Below are 17,946 nucleotides of genomic sequence, written 5' to 3' on the forward strand. Positions count from 1 at the left end.
CTTGGAGAATTTATTTTCTCCTGTCCTTTCTGAGGATTCTAATTTGCACATTCTTAGTACAACTTTGCCAAAATATTGAACTTCTGACTTTATATGGGATCATTTTTCCTTTCCTCACTTTTCAAAGGGATGGCTGGAAACAGCAATATTGTGATATGAAAGATCATTTCAGATTACACATAAATGTAGTTTCTATGGCTGTTGCTGGACTATCGATGGCTGTCTTCATGGTTAAATGACAGAGCTTTGTCTATAGTCCCAGACACTGAAGTCAGTTTATAAAAAGGGGGAAAGCTAGCTATATAAAGATAGATTGCATATGTAAAAGATGTTGCTCTTTATACATAAATTGCTTACAAAAGATTTGCAGTGTAGTATCAAAGACAATTACATAAATGTTCACAGGCAATTTTTTTGATTCATTGTGAACACTGTTATTTTTTGTAAATCAAAAATGTTTCAAAAGACAAAATACATCTTACATGTCTTTCACTTATAAATACAGCCAAATCAGATAAGAAATATTTTCCATTGCTAACCTGGGCCAAGAATGCTAACTAACAGCACGGTTCACAAGGGTCTCTCTGAAAATAGCTGTTCTAAATATGTGGTTAGATTAGGCTGTCTAAACATTTGTAAGAGCTCAAGGAAAGCTATCTGGAAAGGCTATCTTTCATTTCTAATTGTAATATTTTCATAGGGTATGACTTTTATTGGCTACCACACTTAATCCCCATTGACTCTGCTTCCCTTCTTCTAGTACTGAGGATTAAGCAATAATTCCCACCATCCTGAGACACACAGATCACACAATTTAAACTGTAACATACACATTGAAATTCTGATTACTGCTTCATATTTTGGTTGGAAGTATTGAGCAGACTTACAGATTGCCTTAACTCTCTTAGCAAGGGAATAAGAACTGTGGACTTGAACATGGAAAAACTATCCCTGTGCTCTGATCATCCTATTCATCCATTTAGGAAGAGGGTGCAGGAGAGCTGAGCTGTCAGATGCTGCAATACAACTTCTAGGTCACTCTGCTGAGTTGGGTGCAGTCAGGGGCACATTTTCCCCCTGGGTTGCTCTCTGTGGGTGGCCCCTGCCTCCCCCAGCATTGTGCAGGCATGCAGCCCCACGGAGATAAAAGGGTGGAGAGCACTGGGTCCTTAAATCAGTTCCAGCAGGTGGGAAAACAGGTCTGATAGATAACGTTGAGCATGTAACTAATAATCTCATAATGCAAACCTCTTCTCTGGGCATTTTTCTTTAAAGCACGGTGGTGTCAACAGCACTCAGGCACTGAAGAGGAAATGAAAGCAGTAAGCTGTCAAAACACCAGCACGTTGTTCTGCTCAGCCACAGACTTCTGTTGTTTTTATTAAATGCAGCATCTCACATACTTGCAAATCTTGTCATCTTGCCGTTTGCCACAAATCTTGTCATCTTGGCGTGCGCCAGAGTGCTGCTTTTGGAGAGTTGAACAGAAGCTTCAAGGAGAGTTGAATACAGATTTACCAACCATACACAGTGCCAGGCGTAGTGTGAATAAAGGTAATCAACACTGGACACAAAACCCAGTGAGACACAAAACCAATGAGACAAAGTTTAATATACAGAGGTATAGGAAACAGATAGAAAGGACAACACTGAATTGAACTGAGGGGTTTCATAGACTTGGTCAGTGAGCTGTTTATGCACAGATGGGTCTGTGCTTGAAGTCTGTAAGCCTTAGGTACTGTTGCCATGTGAAGAACAGACAGCAAGAAGAGATTTAGAAAGGTGTCTTCTCCTTGTTTCCAACCTCACAGACACAAACACGGCAGTGTAACAGACTGGGAGTATTCTTAATGTTTCCTTAGGGCTCACTTGCAGTCAGCATGGTTATTTGGGACAATGATTGACTTCCATAGATAAGTTTAGAAGCTCCTTCAAAGGCTAAGTGTACATTTGTGCATGTGTGTCAGCCCTACCAGAAAACTGCAGCTCCATGCTACTTCTCAGTTTTGTGCATATATAACCTTGCACAAATGTGCTCTGAACAAGCACCAGAGTAAATATCAACACAGTCTTTCCAGCTTTGGCTGTGGGGGCCCAACAGTCCTGTGCACTGAAAATCTGAAGAGCCTAACTTAGCCTCTGAAACTGCTTGTACTGAGCCAAATCACTCACTATTCAAGGGACTTATTGGTACCTATGACTGGATTAATTTCCTCTAACTCTGGATTTTTACAAACAAGTGTATCAGTTTATCAGATAAAGTACATGCATGTGCTTTGAAATGAGGATGGTGTTCTAGGGCGCCTGTTTGCCTCCACTGACCCTGTAGTGAGTCCAGGGTGACTGGCTCAGGTGCAGGTGGATTCAGTCTTCACAGTCACAAGGAACGCCTTCAGCTGTTCAGCCATGTAATAAAGCCCCAGTGTTTTCCAAATACATATTTCTTCTGCCTCTCATATACTGCCTGGAAAATGTCAATTTCCTAGAAACATTTTCAATTATTATGCTACAAGCCAGTAATTTACCACTTGCAGAATTCACAGCGTATCCCATCTGGGTTGTTGCTTCATGCAAATTGAAATATTTATGTCGTTCTTTCCTCAAGGTGAAATGAGATCTTCCAAAATCTGCAGATCCATTAGTCTTTCAGACATTCTGTCCATTTCTTAAGTAACTTCAGACTGATAATTAATAATTCTTTATGCCTTAGTTGCTATCCTGTAGCATTCACCTCTAGCAAAAGATTTCCCTTTAGATCAGTTTACTCCCTATTTTATTCAACCTCTTCTTTTTAGTATAACACTGTTTTTACCTTTGAAAGCTTCCCTCCATTATTATTATCACGTTTGTTTTCAGGTATGCAGGCTGCAACAGAGTTACCTTAAAAGTAAGGAATCAGCTTTTGTTCTGTATTGAACTATGCTGCACTACTGATATAAGAAATTATTACACTCAGTAGAAGACATGCTTTACTATCTGAGATGTAGAGTAGTCTTACTGGAGATGCTCTTCCAAATATGACATACACATTGGTTAAATCCCAATATTCCACAACTGGAGTATTTTTTCTAGTATCAGAACACTTTAAAAGTAGCTTCTTTTCAAATATTAATCAAATGCACATTTTTCCCTGCTTTGCTCTCCAATGCAGGTGAGTTAATATTGCAATCAAATTATAACTTTGCGTGAAAAGGATTTTTGGTGTGTTAGATGTTCAATGAGTACCACAGTGGGAAATGTTCATATGTAAATAATGCACACACATTCACTAACTACTCAGCAAGCCAACAAACAACATTTTGGAATACATTTAGTATCAGGAATATATCTGCAGTAAATCAGCTGGTGGGAATTCCACTATATTACACTGACCACATTTTCTACATTCCCTTCACTTGCCATGTGCAAGGAATAATTTTTCTTGGTGATCATCTCTGACAGCAGGGAGAGGGGTGTAGTCCTTAAGTACTGAAATTCTCAAAAATGTCATCTCACACCTTTCACACTCCCTATTTTTTACCATTCCATCCAGTTTTTATAATTAGAATTCATCATTAATAAAAATGAAGGGTATACCTCAGTAAATTCTTTTTCTTCAGCTCACATACTTTTAAGGCTAGAAATACATGAACTCCATGACCCTTTAAAAGCTCCTTATCTCCATCTGCAGTTAACTCCTAAATCAAGGCCTGATTCCTGAACAGCACTACAGACTAAATCCCTCATTTGTGAACATCTGTTGAGACCAGGTCTAATGCACTCCTTTCATGCTTACCTTACAAACTGACTGGATGCCACAGCGTCTGCACCTGAAGCCAAACTGCAGAATTGGCTCAATACATTTGGCTGATACCATCCTCCAGAGTCACTGGAGAATGTTACAGCAACTTAGATCTCCAAGGATAATATAACCCTACAGCAGAGTTCTGCATCCTCCCAAATAGTTTATTCTTAGAAAGGTACTTCGGGATAAAGAAATATCTTCCAGCTTCTCTATCAGATGAACTGTTGATTGTGAAAACTGAAAAGACTTGACCTATTTGTTTTGCATGACATTGCTTAATTTTGCTTTTCTCTCACCTTGAGCAATGACAATATATCAACCTTATCTGGCTTGGCTTCTATTTGTGTTCTTATCTGCAATTCTGAATTATCATAAGTTAACTGCAAATTAGTATATTTTGGCTGCAAAGAGGTAGGAAAATCATCCTACCATAATTTCTAAAATTTATGGGACCATGTTCAGTGCTTTTAAGTGTTTAAAGAAATTATTTTTAAAATCAATCAAATCCTGGAACTAAATATTTCATTACATTGTTCACTGAAGTGTGCTTGGGGCAAATGGAATGCAAAATGCTTCCCTTCAATATATCATGTCCAACATCAAACTAACAAATCTGCCAGAAGTAGTGATAAAACACCTGGTGAAAAATTAGACCAAAGGTAACAAAAAACAGGAACCTTGCTGTGAAGCTGCAATATAAAGAACATTGGGATGCCTCTTCTTTTTAAGACACTTCAGCTAAAATAACTATAGTTTTAGCTAGAATATGCAAGAGAGTCTCATAAGAAATTGTCAACCAAATCAAACCTAACCCTATTTTGGATTTCATTAAGGTAAGACACTACACCAATTCTTACTCAGCATTTTGAAAGCAATTATCTCTTGTGGATATATGCGGAGACAGAAGAAACACGGGGAGACTATTTTTAAAAAGGGCGAGGTATTTCTACATGTTATTAAATTCAAAATCCCCATGATATTGAACTTACCTCAAAAACAACAGGTCAAAAGTGACTTGTTTTATGGAAACTAGAATACTACTGAGCTACCTCCACTTACTGCATTCATGTATCCACAGAGGGCGGGGTTAGAAACTCTGTCTCTATTTACAAATATGCATGGAATTGTCATCATGCAAGAAGAGATAAGTAAGTGTATTGTGATTAAAGTGATCTGCTAAATCAGAGCCACCATCTCCTAACTCATTCACAGCTTGAGGTCATTCATTGTTACCCTAACTCTTTGCTAATGTGAAATATTTGCTCTCAAGGTTCCTGTTACTTCACATGCCATGACCATCTCCAGTCATTCTTCCAGCACTCCAGCACCCAGATCCAGCAGGCTGATTACAGCAATGGAATACAGTCCTGACCACTCAAATACAGGCCTATTCATACACACCCGTATGATGCACTTAATGTGTAATTTGGGATGATTCACCACGCCCAGCTTCCCATCTTTATTGCTCTTCTAATATGTAAGTAATTTGTAACCTATGGCCATAAAGACAAAAAAGTTCTTTGGATGTGTTACATGCTCATAATGATTAACATTCCTCATTTGACCTTTTACTTGAAAGCAGCTAAAAACTATATTTTGTACTGCAAATGAAACAGATTTCTGGTGCAAACCAAATCCACTGCCGTAGATAGCAAGGAATTCCCTTTTATAGAGCTAGCAGGAAGAAATGTGTTACAGACGTGAAAGAATTGTGCAATGCTGAGATTCTGCTAATCCTGAGGGCAACCACTGACTACTGAGACTGGTGCATGCTGCGTGGGGAAGTACTCCCAGGAGGAAGGCTTATCAGATGGGTGCAGGCTGCAGGATGTGGCCTTGGGTTGTCTCCAAGCCACGCAGAATGTGCTGCTTACAAACCCCCAGCCTGCCTTCTGCTGCTCTCGCGCTCTGCTGAAACATCTGTTTTCTATGAGACCAAAATCACTGACCAACTCTTTAACTCTTAGATGTGCTAATTTAAAGGACTCATCCAGGCAATTAAAACGACTAGTTCCCTGAAAATTCATCATCTCTAATGGATGTGTGTCAACTTTATTTATTTTTTCCTTTCACTCCTATGTGAATTCTCAGCTTTTGCTGAATTGCAGATTACGAGTGACGTTTTCCCTGTGGTTCTGGGGCACCTGCAACATCGTCTCTCTTCTTCAGTACAGGGGTCTTAATGGAGCCTCCATCCCTCCATTTTGCAGTAAATTTGCATTATCATGTGAATAATTGTTCATGAGCAATCTCCTTTTGTGACCCGACTGACACCAGGTACTACGCACATTCACATAGTCAAGTCTTCCCTTGCTACCTGAAAAAAAATGTAAAGGTGTTGTCTGCCATACATTGTTTGGATATATTCTTAGTACTCCAAACTGAAGTAAATAGACATTGCAATTCTACTCTGGTTCCCTTTCAAAGTCTGTCTGTAGTAGATTAATACATGAAAACATCTGATTACCATTAGCATCTGCAGTTAATCTTCCAGTTGCAGTCTGATAATTAAGAAATCTACAGAAGCCAAAAAATGAAGGAACAATAAAACAACACACTTGAAATACCACATGAAAAACGTTTCTGTTTGAGCTGTCTGTGTCTAAATCTTTCTCCCAACTCTTCATCTGTTCTCACATTAATACAGCTGGTATGTATGAAGACATTTGGAAGCCTCCTCACAAGTTTGTATGGCTGACAACTACACTTTTGCTTCTATTTTTTTTAAATTCACACCAAGTGAAACTATTAAACTGATTAATCAGAATGAATTAAGCAGTTTTCATTCACTAAAGGCATTACAAGCCCACACTCTCACTTGAGGGTATTTTCAACCATCAAGTGCATGCTTTTCTATGTAGAAGACAAAGTTTCTTCCCTCATCCAGTCCATCATCAGCTAAGACAAAGAAATTCAGTCTTGCTGGTGAGCTTTGACCTTTTGTTATCCAGAAAACAGTGAAGATCTTAAAAAATCAGCTCTGGTATTAATCCATAATTCCCTTCCAAGGAAACAAGCTCTTTTCAAACAAGCCACCTCTAGATTATAAAAAGGATGCTCCTATGCTCCAGTGCAACACCTCGAAGTCACATTTAGTAGGCAGGGATTACATCTTTCCATTCCTGTTGATTTTCTGTCAGTGGAATTTGAGCTGCTCTTGAGTGCAGTTTTAGATCAATAGAGACATCCCACTCCCATGCAGAGGAGCCCAGCTCCCTTCAAACACTGTGCAGCTCTGTCCTGAAAACAGAATTTGGGAACAGGTAACTGCCTTTTTCTGTAATGTTACCAAACACTCAGAATCCAGAACACTGAAAAATTAACTTGCTTTTCACCCTATAAAGGTGAAATATTTCATCTTGTTATGAATCATACGCAGTTCATTATATTCTTGTCCCACTTTCCTCGTCCCACAAAACTAGAACCTTCTTACCTATAAGAAAGTGGTGTATGCTTGATTTCTTTGTCCAGCTTAAAGCCCAGGTACTTGCATGTGGCTAAGGATAAAGCAAGCAGGGAAGGAAAATGTTGTTTATATACTGAAAAGCTAGTTTGTAATTTGTAAGATGTCTAGGGCCACTATTCGAAATAATTTTCCCTTATTTTCGAAGTCAGCTGTAATATCCTAGGTAAATGGAATAGGAGTTGAGGAAGGATAATGTGGAAACAGAGAAAAAATAATTGTAAAAGGCAAAGCCAAAGTAGGAAACAGGGAAACAAAAAAAAGGAAATCTGGCTGAGGTTAATATTCAATACACTTCATCAGGTACACTAAACAGAAGTATATAATGTCCACTATGAAGGAATAGGTCATACACAGTCATTTTATCTTCTTTCTGCTTGATAGCTCCTGGACTATCTCATTTTTCTCTGTATTCTCAAAGTATTTATATAACTATGAACTCTTCAGAAGAAAATAGGGAATTTGAAACAAGAGAGAAATTAGTAGTGTATATGAAGAAATTACTTGTTGCTATCACCATTGAGACAGCGAAGCAAATTAAGGGAAACTTAGAAAAGTTAAAATTCTAACCAATATTACACTTCACTGAAAATGTTATGCTTGTCTTTAGAGATTACTGGCAAACTAGAGGAATCACCACCCTTGGACTGATATTCACTGGCAAAAATGTTCAAAGTGTTACATCACACGGTTTTGTAACAAAAAATTTTCTTTATAGAAATCAATAGCAATTGTGAAATCTCATCCATGCAAGTGATATGACTAGAACTTGAATAAATAAATCAATTAAAATATACATTAGGAATAGCAATGCAGTAAAATATTTTTTCCAGTGTGTGTTTAATTGGCTTACCATTATTTGGAAATATTTCTAGTTAAGAGGCAAATCCAGATGTACATTAAAAAAGCCTTTTATTTCCCTGTGTCTGCCAAATAAAAAGACGGTGTAAGCACATTGAAGTTAGACATTGATGTTTTCCAAAACATACATCAGCCCTCCCCAAAAGAAAAGAAGTAAGAATTATTTGGAACTTCCTGCAGTGTTGTATAACAACCCCAAGGCACTCCTGCCTTCTCCTCTGCAGCTGAATGAAAGAAGTCCAGGTAGTTGTTGGGAGGGACTGTGGCAGAATTAGTCCACTCAGCTGTAATGAACAGGGTTAGGAGGTCAACAGAAGAGGTTTAAATGCTGACAGACATTTCTCTGTCACCTTTTCCTCAGTGGAATGCTGCTGCATTTGATCACCTTCTAATTCTTGTAGAGCTTTCTTCTTGTCAAAGTTAACAATTTAGGGATTATTCCTGGAAATGCTGCTGAGATCATGTCCCTTCCTGAAGGCCAATTGAATCTAACGTGCAAAGCAAAACCAAGAGCAAACCCCTGAGAAAAGTTGAAGTATCTTAATAGAGAAGAAAATTTCTCCTTAAGATTTCTAAAAAAGTTGAAAGCTACTCAAAGCTCAAGAAGGTTGTGTCATCCCCATGCTCTCCTTCCATGAGTTTTCCTCATAACTCCTCATGGACTTCAGGAGACTTCACAAGACAGTATTCTGTCCATCCACAGCCACAATGAAAAGCAGATCTTGAACTGACCAGAATTGCCTGGACAACAGTAAAGCAGGAGCCCAGCCCTCCTCTGTGCTCACAGAGATTATTCAAATACATATTCATGGTCACAGACATGACCTTTCCTGGTCTCTGATGACTGATTTCAGCTGCTGGTATGTCTAACAGGAACGTCATCTGCCAGCAAGCAAACCAACCAGACCTGTGTGAGTGCCAGGCTGCACAGCAGTTACAGAAAATGTGCAAGAAATCATCTTTCAGCACCTGTGTTCTGCCTAGACAGGACAGGTTGGACACTCTAACCAGATAGTGGCAAATTCCTGAACTAAGTTATATGCTTGGTCCTATCACAGTTGCTTTGAATTGCCTTTTCATCAACTATTTCATCAAAATACTGAATTGATAATTCCGGTGAAATCACAAAACCAAAATGACATCATACTTATTGTGGATAATTTCTTGTACACCTAGCCTGCAGCATTCTTTATTTATATGCATTGGACAAAAATGAAGTAAATTGAGTTCAGAATTCACAGTGGCAATTCTCTGTGAAACTTAGACCTAATCTAGTGCTGCAACCATATAATAAATGTATGTAATGCATTCCAGTTCTCTTAGGTAGAGTTTGTTATATTTCAAAATATGTAAACAAATGCTTAATGTCTGTCTAATTTTTCCATTAAAAAAATAGTACCCACAAAACTCAGAGATTTAAGAAAGATTCTGGGTGTCAAAGATGAGTTATTGCTAAAAAATAATGCAGTGCTTATACATCATTGAAATAACAAAATTATATATTGCACTCACCTGGCTCATTCAGCACATGAAATTTGGATACTAATGGCAAGGAGAAATCATATTTGAAACTTTGGAAAAAGACACTGGGAAAAAAACCCTCAAAGAATCAATGCAAAATGTTCCAATAGCTTGAATTATCTGAGATAGTCACCTTTGGCTGCCTTTCTAGCCAATGGAGAGAAACAGAAATTTCAAAGCGTTACTCATCTTCTGTTAAACGACAAAAATACTCCTGTGAACATATTCCAAAAAATCTCTCACATATTTCAAGGAGCATCTATGGCAACCAACTCTGCAGTACATGCTCCTCTGCAGACTTCTGAAATTTGGGAAGACAAATACCATCCTGGTTTTACTGGACATGTTACATTTGAGCATAGTCTACATGTGTTTAAATGGATATTTGACAATGGAAATCATCAAAGAAAATAGGAAAAAAACTGAAGAGAAATGAGATTGAACATCTGCTTCACAGCACAGAATAGATCAGAGAGTCTTTGAGGTTGGAAGGCACCTTTGAAGACTGCCCAAGCAGGGGCAGCTACAGCAGCACTCAAGCAAGCCACATCCAGTCACACTTCGAGGATCTCCAAGGATGCAGATTCCAGCAGATCTCTGGGTAGCCTGTGCAGTTCATACAATGGGCAGTGCCACTGTCCATGTCTCCAACAAAGATACTGAATAGTGCTGGTCCCAGTACCTACCCCTGAGGAACACAAATCTTCACTGCTTTCCACTTTGACATCAAGATTTTAATGACAACTCTCACTGGATGTGACCATCCAGCAGATTCCTTATCCACTGAGTGGTCCACCTATCAAATCCATGTCTCCAGTTTGAGAGAAGGATATCATGTGAGATAGTCCCAAGTACTCCAGGTAGGTCAGAACATTCATTCTTCCCTCTAACCACCTCCTCAGAGAAGGTCACCAAATTTGTCAGTCACGATTTGCTGTTGGTGAAGTTGTGTTGGCTGTCACAGATCACCTCATTTCCCATGTGTCATAGCATAGCTTCCAGGAGAATCTGCTTTGTGGTCTTGCCAGGCACCAAGGCAAGATTGGCTTGCCTGTATTTCCTACATTTTATTACACACCCTAAGACTTAATTTTATGTGCAGACCAAGGAAAGACAAACTTACATTTTTAAGAGTGAAAATATCAAAAGACTAGTCTGTAGTCTTACAGATCTCCTTTCGGGCAAAGAGGTTTGTTCCCTTTTCCTGTGATTCATAGATTTCCCAGAACATTTATTTTGGGGGAAGAGGATGATAGATGGACTTCCTATTGCTGAAAAGTTCCCCAGTTTGTCTTGGTCTTGGGTAACCATTCAAAACTGGAGAGTCTGCTGAGGAACAGAAGAGGCCACAGAATACCCTGGGTCCAGGCAGATGGTGAGCTCCTCACCTCCTAATAAAGCGTTAAATAATGTTAAAAATTGAAGCTCTTTGATGTTCTTTTCCTTCCTGCATTTTTGCCAATACAATCTCTGCCACCACCACTGGATAGTTCCCTAATAAAGGACTGAACCAGTCGAGGAACTGGCCTTTAGCAAGTAGTCTCACATTGTAACCAAATGCACTGTGTTGGCACAGAAAACATGCAAATTAGAACTAAAATTAATTTATAAATTCTCTTTCTAAAATGAAGAATTTCCTATATTGCGCACCCTTCAAAGAGTTTCCATTCAGAAGTCTTTAATTTTACCGCCCCTAACATTCTTTCCTTCCTTTCCTGGGTTTTATTTGTAAATGTGTTCTTAATTATAAGAAAAAAACATTGCCACACATAAGCTGTGCAGCCTATGGAAATCACAGCTGCTCCAACGGGAGGCACTGGAGTTTCTAGTGTGCAAAAAAAGTACAAGAGGCAGGAGTATGTATGTCCACACCAAATTCCCCTCCTGCAAATTAGGAATGATTTATGAACCTTTTTTAATATGTCTATTTTATTGCCAAAGTGAACCAAAATATAAAACATGAAATCAAGGAGAGGCTGAAACACAGTGGGGTCTGCATACCAGAGCAGTCATAAATTTTTCAACATATGGCTTCAAATGTATCCATAACTATTTTACAGTTATATTTTAAAGGTATTTCTATTTAATATTTTCTTCAAGCTTGATCAATTTTTAAAATTTCTACAGAGTATTGTGTTCAATTTCCTGCCCCAAGTATAATTTGCAACAGAAGTATGAAACACCATGTCCTAAGACATTCTAAAAAATGAATTAGTCTTCCTCCCTGGATTTTTTCTTTTATTCTAGTAATACTTTCCGAAGAGAACAAAGAAACCAAATAGTTTGTGTACAGAATCAGTATTACAACCATAGATTCCTATAATGGGGTGGAAGAATCACTTATTCATAGTTCCAGGAATACTATAAGCTGTGCTTTGCATGGGAATCAGCCAAGATTTTGTCCAGTTTTTGCTTCTTAAAATGCTATGTATTGGACATACTCATTCTGTGAACAGCTGTTCTATGGGACTCAGATCAATGCACCTTCTAGAATAATTGCTGTTTCTTAGTAAACTATATGTTGCTAATGATCTGTGTTTTGCTTTTATTCATATATTGCAGAATTGACCTTTTCTTACCCGACACCTTGCTTCATCTACCTTTGTTTTTCTCTTGTACATCTCATCCATTTAGCCTTTCCCTTTCTCCCCTTCTCCTTCCTTCAGCATCAATGAATCATGACCCAAAGGTGCCATTCCACAACCATCTTCTCTTTTTAACTCCTCTCTGCTCTTCCCTAAATCCTTTAAGTCTTGAGCCCAGCTTTGCTCAAGCAGCTTTGCAGCAGTTTGCCATCAATGTCCCTCCGGCAGCCCACATGCCACTCTGCCACGACCTGTACAAACACAAAATAAAAGATTTTGAATCCTAGAGAACTCAAGGATGATCTTTACAACAGAAATCACAGACAAATGGGGGAGAGAGAGAACCAGTGAGGCAATCTGGTGATGATAGCAAGGGGGCTCAGCACAAACTCAAGTTATTATTAAGCTTGCTGCAGACAGCCAGGGAAAGCTAGTTCTTATGGAGAGACTTAGAAATGCAGATTTCACTAAATGACTACTAGACTTAACAAACATAAATTTTTACATAGTACAACAGGTTGTATCTGAATACATAGCAAATATGAAAAGTAGTGTGGGGTCAAGGAAAAGATGGACAAAGAAACTCTTACTTTTAGCCATGTTAATATTTATTTTTCTTAAGACAGATCTTTGTAACCATTTTGTTGCTATCATTCTCCTGTTGGTTTCTGGTTTCTGCTCTTGCAATAGATTTCCTTTCTGTCCAAATCTTTCTTGGTATCTATCAAGTATATATCAATTGCATCTGAAAGATCAAAACCTCTTTTTGAGGTTTTGCACATCCAACTCCCTCCAGCTAAACAGAATTTCACACCAGTTCAAGATTTTTCCTATGTAGATAAAAATGCAAAATAGTAGCCCCACATTATAGACTGTTTCAGGCAGGGAACACATTTGTGAGATCCTATGAAGTGCACAAAACACTTTGGACAACTTAAAAACTTCTGCAATCAAGAAAAAAACTGCCACTGAAGACAGTAATTAAGGACTGCAAGCAGGATGTTAGGGAGAGAGACAAGGAAAAAATTATTTCATTTTAAGAGCAATAGCAACCTCCAAGTCAATAATTTCCTGGCAGTAAATGTCCAGACGGATCAAGATCTCCTCCAGATGGCCATTAACTGCCAGGAAATAGTCAACTGGTTGGCCATTAGTGCTAAAAACACCATTAGGGTACTGCTCTTCATTAGTTACATTCAAGTGATGTTACTGTTCACTAAGGATATGAATTCAACAGAAACCCTCAGTTTTAACAGACAACAGAACAAAAATAGAGCTGAGATAGATGGATAGTTTCATTTAAGCAGAGCTACATTGCTGCTGGAGCTGTGAGAATGTGGTGATCATAGAAATCACTGTCAGCACTGTAAGCTCCACACACTAATCCACTTATGTGCCTTCTCTTATGTCCTGAAGGGACCACCCCAAGGGGTGAAAGGTCAGTCTCCATGCCAAATCAAGTATTGGTTTACCTGCTAAGATGTCCAAAAAGTATGTGACTGTCGAGATTAGATTACTTTACCAGTATTAAAAGGACTAAGAGAAAAATTCCAAGTGTAGAAAGTACAACCATTTTGTTTTATGACATACACGTTTCTTACAAGAAATCTCCAAACGCTGTAGTTTGCTATAGTTTATATATAGTTTACTATATGGACTATACTACACTAAAGTTTATATATATTATGTTATATGTAATTTACTGTGATTTATATACAGTTTCCTATAGAACCATAGTTCACAGAATCATGTGCTGTATGTAAATATAGCTACTCTGGCTATTTACAGAGCTGTGTAGTAAGTTTAACTGATGAATCCACAAATAACTAGAGCCTTATTTATGATAAAATCTCCAGAGTTAAAGCTAGATTAACCTACCTTTGAAAATACTTTTAATGAGTCTTTATATTTATATGAACAAATGTATAAACATCTATGAACTGAAAAAGGAACTATTTGTGAAGTCATTAATTAATTAGGGGAAAATAACTGTAATGTCCCTAACCCAAGATAACGAAAGGATTAAGGTTATCTGTCTTCAAAAACACTCAGTGAACATACCTAGAGGTGTTTTAGTTTTACCAGTTTTAACAAGTACAAATATTCCTTAGGCATCAGCCAATCCTTTTCTGAAAAAGATAGGAGGAACGGTCTCACCATATCTTTGCCAAGTTTAGTTAGTATTTTTGCAACACATTTTACACAAAGGGAATATTAAACCTTAACTTGGAAAGAGAAAGCTAGCGAAGAACTCATGGGAATTTCTGCAAAATAAAACACTGCTGATTGCTCATTTGGTGCTGATGCTACAAGGCTTTCCCCCTGCAAACTGTAAGGTTGATGCTGCAGCCAAGCTACACATTTTGAGAGTTCTGATTCCTAATACTGTGAGAGATAAAATTCATTATAACACTCAGTTATGCTCTAGAGGAGCTGCCACTGAAGTTTTCTTACCTGCACGCTATGAATTGCATTTCCCTGAGCTTACTATCCTGAATATGGTAAAATACATCCCCAACAGATGCACAGACAAGCTAAACGTTTGGAGATGCCTTGTTTGACTGGGTCAAAGCTGTCTTCTTGGAAAGAGAAGATTTTTTTATTAATGTCTTCCTTTTTCCTATATTATTTTACTATGGCAGATTATATTTGAAATATTTTTGCTGATGTCTTCCTAGGGAAGCAATGGAATTATTAAAAGAAAAACCAAAACACAACAAAACCACAACCAAAAACCAAGCTTGAGATAGAAAAATTAATATCCCCAGAAATGCCAAAGATTCTTAGGTGCTTTCTGAAGCACAGAAAAACACAAGGGAGAAATTCCTTAAAAAGGAATAATTCTAAAAGTGCCTGAAAACAGATGGTTTATGAAAAAGGAGTGAAGGACTTTTTAGTAATGTGAACGTGTGTAAATTAATAGTTCTGTATACCACTGTTGTAAGGTCTTAAACTAATCCATCAATTTATGAGGAATTGAAAGTGTGCACAAAAAACTGGGGCTGGCAAGCAGGCTGGATAGTCACTAAGTGTAATCTTAGCACTTTAATTTAACTTCTGTCAAGCTGCCTCTCTGAAAGAAACACAGAGTGGCCACAGCAGACTCTTGTAGCCCAGTGGTGTATTAACACAGCATTTGGCTGAACTCACCAGTCCAGGGTGGAATCCAGGTTGCCTCTTTCATAGGGAGCTGCCCCTCAGCACGAGAGTGAAAGTCATGGATAATGTCTTGGAGCAATGTAAGTCAGTTGGAGAGGAAAGGCTTTCTTTTATTCCAGGCACTCTACAATGGTGTGCTAATATCAAAATCATTTCTAACAAGCTCAGAACAGGCTCCTGGATGTCCTAAATAGCAATGACTTATCATGCCCAGATGTACAACACAAGCTATCATTTAGCTCCTTTTTCTAATGATCTGTACACTTCTGTTTGTGGCCTGCCAGGCCTGTTCTGGGGAGCAATCAGATGATTTTCTCACTACTTGATTACCTGAGTGGTGCCTGCCAGTTACAGGGTACAGATGTCTTACAGAGTTCACTGCAAAGAATTAAAAAGTGCTCCTGTATGCACAGGTAATAGCAATGCCAGAAACTTAGTTTTTATAATGAGTAATCATGATTTAGTTCCCAACTTGTAACAAGTTAGACACAATAATGTCATGCTGTATGTGAATGTCACCTGCCTGAGACAGGCAGCATACACAGAACATTCTCTCCATTTGTTGATGGCAAAATATCTACTGATGTCAGAAGGCCCAGAACTTCACCTCAAAATTCTTCTGATAATTTTTTGTATTAGAATCGCAATACGAAAAAAAAAAAAAAAAAAACCCTAACAACAATATTTCCTGAATTGATGTTATTGACAATAATGTAAAATATTGATTTGTGTGTAGGGTTGTTGTGTAACTTAGTATCCCTTTAAGAAAGCCTAGGTGAGGATAGTTTACAAAATAGCATGATGTAGTGATAGTGCAGTAAGAGAGTTGTTCTGAAGAGAAAACTGTGAGCAGCAAATTAGGATGTCATCTTCCATATCCAGCCTTTCTACCAATTATCTGGTTGGGTGGACACTGCCTTAACCATTAACAGACCTAATAATTGGGGTAGCGTCCCTCATTTACCCTCCTTTTGTGATTTTTCCAATCATTTTTCCCATTATTGGCTGAAGATATGGGAAAGACAAACAAATGATTTAAAAAAAAAAAAAAAGAAAGAAAGAAAGAAAAAAAAAGCAGAAAGTTTCCTCCCTTTTTTTCTAGGGAGGGAAGAAAACCCAGGAAAAACATCCCAACCCTACCACATGGACCTACTACTTTTTTGCCAGAGGGCAGTAAATGTCAACACTGTAGTATATTTCCTGTTTTGAAAATGAACCAGTTTACTTCAGAGCTATTAAATGTCCCAGCATTGGTAACCTTTCCTGTCTGTTGTCTTTCTGTTGGGCAGAACTCTTAAATCATTCAAGGCTGCTGCCTGCTAGAGACTGAGTCCTGACAAACGAAGCTGCCCCTGCAGTCAGATTTCTGCAATAAGGCTACGCTTTGATCAGAGCTTTCCTTCTTTCCCCAAGGATGAGTTAACCTCATAAAAATGCATATCCTGCCCAAATGTTTGTTTGCTCTCATTTATTCCTTTCTTAATACTACCAGCAAGATTGCTGAACAAACAAACTACTGAGCCTGGGTATAAACACCCACCCTCCAGTGGCCATTTGTCAGAGGTGGCCAGGGCCATCCCACAGGTCATGCTCTAATTGTAGCCTGGGCGGCTGCTGTTTTTCTTGCATTGGGTCAAAGACACCCATTGAGAACAAGCATCTGGCCTTGGAAAGGGAGCAGGGATGTGAAATCTCAACAGCACAAGAGGACACAAGTCTGAGGGGTTTTAAAAAATAAATCTACAAATTCTTCAGTGCTCTGCCCCAGTATATATAATATAATACAATATAATTCTTACTGGGAGCAAAGTTATGAATGTAACCAGAACTGCCTACCACTACAGGTTTGGTTTAACACCAGCTGAATTTAGATCTGACTGCACAGACTCCTGCCCTTGCCTGTACCCCACTCACCAGCATCCAGGGGACTGCAGAGCAAGGCAGGGAAGGATCATGCATAACAGAGCTTGGTGAAACATCATAGTCTTATTCTCTATTTTATAATAAAGTGAAGTAGATGAAGTTGCATGGACCATGACCATCTGAGAGGTAGGCAGCCAAAGTGATTTTCCTCAAAATCAAAACAAATTATCTAGCAGACAGTACAGGAGACAGCCCCTAAATGTTCAACACACTGTAACTGCACACAGACACTGTCTCCTGATGAAAAACTGAGGTGTAATGCACTTTATCACTACCTTGTGGGAAAAAAAGGACTGTAAAAGAAAAAAAACAAAGTTTATGTAATGCAGCCAAGTTAATGCTGTCTTTGCAGCCTTGCCCACTGTTATTTCTGCACTACTTTTACCCCAGAGGATCTCTATCACACAACTTGTGCTTTCTCTGGTATTTAGGGGTTTAGATTTTCACTGGCTCTATCAACAGTTCTGGTTTTTTGAGGGTTTTTTGAGGTGAGTAAGTAAAAGCAGGAAAGAAACCAACATCATCCAACCACTGTCAACTGGAAATTTGCTGCCAGCTTGATCACAAAGATCAAGAGGACTGAGCTGTTTCCACATCCAACCCTTGCCGTAGTTCCTTTCCCATTGATAAGGACAAACATCAGAGCTGCA

This window comes from Sturnus vulgaris, chromosome 2, assembly GCF_052056855.1.
Source record: "Sturnus vulgaris isolate bStuVul1 chromosome 2, bStuVul1.hap1, whole genome shotgun sequence".
Lineage (NCBI taxonomy): Eukaryota > Metazoa > Chordata > Aves > Passeriformes > Sturnidae > Sturnus > Sturnus vulgaris.